Below are 6,293 nucleotides of genomic sequence, written 5' to 3'. Positions count from 1 at the left end.
GAAGGAAGGTTCAGGGTGCCCCTAAATACTAAATTTAGGGGTGTTACAGGTAGGTAAAGGGCAGGGACCACTGGGTCCCTGTCCTGGGGTGGGTACACCCCCTATCCTGCCAATCTCCTGTGGGATGGGGGCAGTGGCCTAGTCCTGATTGGGTAGGGCTCCCCATCTTCAAGATGGCGAGAGCCCGGAGATGTGCTTCACCTCGCCTCCCCCACCTGAGGGGTGGGGTTGGCAGGGCTGGCACATCCCCTGTCCTTACTTGGAGTTTCCGGCCAGGCTTCCTGCCAGAGTGGGGGCTGCCAGTGGCCTGCGGAAGCTCACAGAGGCGGCATGCCTTTGAAGCTTCCCCCTGCCCATCCTGGGGGAGGAGACCTAGCACCTCGCCCAGGATGTGCATTGTTGCAGGCCCAGGAGAGCGGGGGCTCTCCACCCAGGGGTCCAGCAACATGTCTGCTGTGTGGCAGCCTAGGCAGCCTCTCAGGCAAGACGTGGATTGTAGGTTAGGTTTCAGGGGGCATCTCTAAGATGCCCTCTGTAGTGCTTTGTACATTAAATCCCACACTGGCATCGCATCAGTGCGGGTTTAATGTGCTGAGAAGTTTGATACAAAACTTCTCAGTCTTCAGTTTTGCCATTAGTGTGCTGTGGAGTTCGTGTTTGACGAGCTCCCAGCACCATATACTCTTAAATGGCAGCACCGCACTTACAGTGCCCAGGAATGGACCTGGGTACTGTAGGGGCACAGAGCTCATGCTCCTGTGCCCACACCACTGGCGGGCACCCAGCTAGAGGGGTGGCCGATGTATGCCAGGGCAGTGTAGGTTGTGGGCATGGCACACAGGGATGTGTGCCATGTCGACTCTCTGTTTTGTTCTATACCCAGACACTCAGCCTGCAAGGGCAGTGTGTTTGTGTCAGGGTACAGGGCCTCTAAGGGTGGCACAATAAGTGCTGCAGCCCTTAGGGTCCTTCCCTGGTCACAAGGCCCTGGGTACCTAGTGTACCATTTACCAGGGGCTGACATGTGGCCAGGGTTTGCCAATTTGGGTTTAGGTTTCAGCACAGTTTTTAGGGAAGGAACATAGGCCCTGGGCACCTGATTGGCGGGAGTCCAGGGCACACTCAGTCAAAGTACATTCAGCAATTCAGCAAAAAGTGGGGGCATACCATGCAAGAAAGATGGCACTTTCTCACAAACAGTTAACTATTCTGGACATCTTAACGTTGCTTCATTGGTTATATACAGGACTCCTCCCCTTAAATGTGTACCTGCCTGCTGCTATTTGTGGCCTGTTCTGGCCATGTGGCCATTAATCTCTCTGCTATGGTTAATTTTGCTCCCCCTCCTGATTCTTGTGGTCCCAGACCATCACCTCGTTGGATATGTTAGTCCCTCTGGCACCCTGTTGCTCTCTTCAAATTCATTGTTGTCTGCGACAACTCCTGGTTTGGCCACCCTGTCCCTCTGGGCAGGGGTGTTCGCTGAGCAGAGCTATGACTCCACTGGATAATTCACTCTATTTCAGTCTCTTCTCTTCCCCTTCCATGTTGAGGTTCCCTTGGGTAAGTGGGTTTGGTCTCTCAACCTGATTGGGGGGTTGGTGTGGGTGGTGGAGGGGTTGGTCTATTGGGAATGTTGCCTCTCTTTCGAGGTCTGTTGTTTCTCCTGTTCCGCGATTTATTTAGCATTATGTTCTTTAATAGTGTGTCCTCTACTCTGCACATCCCTTCTCAGTCACATCTGATTCCTTCTATGCACCTGTCTAAATCTGTCACTTCCCTTCCTGGCACAGTGCCTTTCTTTTGGAGGACGCTAGGAGTACCGGATACCTCGCAGGAATTAACAACGATCTCCGATATAAGAATTGCCTAAGAGAATTTGGGACTGATGGAACAAACTCCCCCCCTTTTCTTTGACTGCCCAATATATAAATAAGAAGAATACACTTGTGTGCTGATATGGTGGCACAGTCAAATTACAAATAAAAGTGGAGGCCGTTTCCCGATTTTAAAAAAACGAGGGTACAGAGCTACAAACGAGCGGATTATATTATACTATAAGATCAGATCACTCTAGGAAAGGAATGTCCTTAAAATTAGATAAATTACAGGGCAGCAAGGATATGATATAAGGGGATGTGATACAATGGTAACCAACCAGTGCCAATTATAGGAGAGCTACATTTTTTGGTCTTGAAAAAGATGGAATATTGAATAAAGCCATCAAAACGCGTCGACGCTGAAGTCAACATAATCCGTTGGAAGAGGTTCTCCTAACAAAATAAGAATTAGATAAAAAGCTTAGGATGAACTATTTAAGAAAAGATCTTTGACAGAACGGATGTGTTAATTAATGACAAAAAATATTGTCTTCTGTTGTCTCTCTGTTATCTGTTTGTAACAGCTAAGTGTCTCAATAGAGGAGGTCACTATCAATTATATGTGAAGTTTGTGTTACATGGTTTTTGTTTCAAGACATCAGACAGTTGTATGTCTATTTTTAATTGCATTTGCAATGTGTTTTTAATAAATTCTACACAACTATTTTTTTTTAAAAATACAGTGATTGTTATGGTCTTTTTGAAACTGTGACGTTTTAACACATGGGCTCAAAATTTGGGGTGTGATTGTGATTTAACTCAATTGTTTAAACGTATTATTATCACCATGGGATAATATATTTCCACTACCTTTAGTAGTACCCTAATCCCCTGGTTGCAAAGGGGTCCCTCTCATTTCTTCTTTAGACAGTGTTATGTTGGCCATCACACTCTGGACCTGGAATGTTTGCGGTCTCAATGACCATCGCAAGGCCCGCCTAGTGCATGCTCACCTCATTCGTCATAAGGTTGGCATTTGTTTCCTCCGGGAAACCCATCTATTGCCTACCACTGCCGCTAGGCTTCACTCTCGACACTGGGGAGAAACTCACTCCTCCTTCTATTCCTGCTATTCTCGTGGGGTGTCCATTCTCATGCGCAGGGGGCTCCCCTGGCACACATTTCAGGTTCTCGCTGACCCTGAAGGGCACTTCATCATCCTGCATGGCACTCTCCTGGCGCAACCCCTAGTCCTTGCAGCGGTTTACGGCCCCCAACTCTGATGACCCTGACTTCTTTGTGCAGGTTTGGCGACACATTTTATCTATAGGCCCTGTGGCGCTGTTGTGGGGGGGAGACTTCAACATCACACCTTCAGCCACCCTGGATCGCTCTGTGCCTCGCACCTCTCACCCATGCGCCACATCTCTCTTGCATTCCATTCTGATAACTCACATGCGTCTCGTGTTCTGCCGGCTGAAGGTCCCGCCTGGACCTCTGGATCACCACTCGGGACGCTTTTTCGTGGGTCACTTCTGTTGAACATATGGCGCGCACCCTTTCTGACCATTCTCCTGTCCGCCTCAGTCTGCTCCCCCCGCACTCCCAGTGATGTGGACTACCATCATGCAACTGTTTTTATGATGAATGTTTCAGCTGGGCCTTCCCTTTCTAATCTGCGGAATTCCCGCCTGTATACCTTGTAACTGGATGTGCAAGTTTGTTCAATAACGTTCTTTTAAAAATTAAAATATATATATATATATATATATATATATATATATATATATATATATATATATATATATATCACCACATATGACCCAGGTTCCTGAAATCCGTGTCCCATTGGCAGGTGGCGAGCAAAAAACCGAGCAGGTCTCCCGGTAAATATTTCACACACAGCGTCTTCTTCATAGAAGGACTCTCACTCGGAAGGAAAAACCATTTTTTTTTAATTGATTACTCGTTACGCGTTTCGTCACTAAAACTGACTTGATCACACCAAGTCAGTTTTACTGATGAAACGCGTAACGAGTAATCAATAAAAAAAAATAGGTTTTTCCTTCCGAGTGCGAGTCCTTCTATGAAGAAGACGCTGTGTGTGATATATATATATATATATAGCAATCCACTGCTGATGACGTCATCCAGTGAGTGTGTGTTTCTGTAAAGTTTAAATATGTATAATATATATAGGGAAAGGCCTGTGGAAGAATGAGTGGCTGTACAAGTGTGTGAATGGATGATTTTCTAGGTGCGTAACTGACTCTATAAGTGAGTCATTTGAGATGTCATCAGTGATGTCACTGACCATGTCATGAGTGATGTAATATGTGACGTCATCAGCAGTGGATTGCGGTCGCGCGAGTTATAGTTAGCTGAACTAACTATAACGGGGGAATTTCAATGGTTTTTTACGAGTGAAATGTCCAGCTAACTATAACATGTGTGAAACCTATGGTTTTTTCAGTGAATTTGCAAGGTTTTTTAAATGCTAATTCCTAACTATAACGTGTGTGAAACCTATGGTTTTTTTAGTGAATTTGTAAGGTTTTTTAAATGCTAATTTATGTATGTATTATTATATTTTTTATATATTTATTTTACAATAAACTACCTATGTATATAGTTATAGATTGACTGTATCCTGTAATATGGAATGGCTCAGCTCTTTTTTTTAAAATTTGGATAAAGTTGAACAGCATAGTTAATATCTTCTATAAACTTATAAACAGTTTAAAATGTAATTTTTTTTTTAAGGGTTTTTCACGGTGCGCGCACCGGCAATTTTTTTTATTAAACAAAATGTTTTTTTTTTTTATTTACGAGGTCCTTTAGGGACCCCCTGAGAAGGTCTAGGGGGTCAGGGACTCTCTACCCTGCCCCCTTTTCACGTTCTCCACTTGTGTTTTTAGCTCTCTTCTGCCTCTAAAACTCAAAATGGCGGCTGGGGGGTGCGCGCACCCCGCGATTTAAAAAAAAAAAAATCCTTCAGGGACCCCCTGACAAAGGCTAGGGGGTCAGGAACTCTCTACCCTGCCCCCTTTTCACGTTCTCCACCTTTCTTTTTCACTGTCACACACAAAATGGCGTCCGACACTTCCTGATTTCGACCGATTGGAATGTTGACTGACATCTAACCACCAATCAAAATTACGCTCGCGGACATTTGGTGCGTGCACCGTGCGCGCACGATGCGCGCATATAGATATTTATGTACTTTTAACTGCAATTTTCTCAGGTACTACTGAACAGATTGACACCATATATGCAAAAGGCACATGCCTGACCTGAGGACTACCTCTTTGCCAAATTTCAAGCAATTCTTTTCAGCCGTTCGGGCTGTACTTTCGACTAAAGGTCCTATGGGAAAATGCATGGGGAAAACGCGTTTTGGGACCCCCCTTTTTTCTCAGCCCCCGCTTGACGAATCACCCCGAGACTTTCAGGGTAGGAGCTGAGCGGAGCGCCCCATTAGTTTTGAAAATTTCACGAAGATAAGTCAACCGGCGCCAAAGTTATTCAAAATAGAATTTTCAGATTTCCTATGGGAACTCAGTCCTAACTATAACTATCTACTGGCGACCGCCAGTAGATAATATATATATATATGACCTACCACCGGTCAGTTTTTGACGTACGTGGCTCTAACAAGGGCATTCCAAGATCTGTGTGCCGGGGGACGCAATGAACCGGACACATCCCCGGTCCTACAACAACTGCTGTCCCTGGGAGAGGTGAGGCACTAAGTGAAGTGGCTCTATGAGAATGTCTGAAAGGATTCATAAACACCTGATGACACGTAGGCGAAGATGGGAGGAATTGCTAGAGCGGGACTTTACGGACTGTGAGTGGAATGGCATACCATAATAAGGTCTCTAGAAACATGAGGCTGAAATATACCCAAGTCAATTAAATACATATGACCTACTTAATGCCTCATAGGCTCCAGGTCATTTATGGGGGAAAGCAGAAGGGTTGCCCCAGATGTGCATTTCTAGATGTGGAGTTCTGTCATATGACTTGGAGGTGCTCCCACCTACATTCTTCCTGGGACTAGGTTGTCCGCACACTTGGCACCACACTGAGCCGTACAATCTCATGGACAGTGAAGGTGTGCCTCTTGGGAATGTTTCATACACCCAAGAATCGGAAAGTGGGGTCAAAATTCATGAACTTGGCCTTGGTGCTGGCCAGGAGTAGCCATGGCCTGGAAATCACGGGTGGTCCCGATAGTAGAGATGTGGATGAAGGATATTATGATGTGGGCAAAAGCTGAAGAGAAGGCGCTGAGGATGCCCAGAGGATCAGGAGGCGTCCGATGCTGAGTTATGGATGGAGGTTGTGGAGGAGCGGAAGGCACCCAGAGGAAGACATAGATTGGAGCCCTGACAGTCAGACCAAGTTGAATGAGATGGAGTAGTCCTTCGGGGAGTCTGATGACAGGGGGAGAGTGTGAGGAGACTGGCG

The sequence above is a fragment of the Triturus cristatus genome, chromosome 9, assembly GCF_964204655.1.
Source record: "Triturus cristatus chromosome 9, aTriCri1.1, whole genome shotgun sequence".
In the NCBI taxonomy this organism is placed as follows: Eukaryota; Metazoa; Chordata; class Amphibia; order Caudata; family Salamandridae; genus Triturus; species Triturus cristatus.
This window is presented reverse-complemented; position numbering follows the sequence as displayed.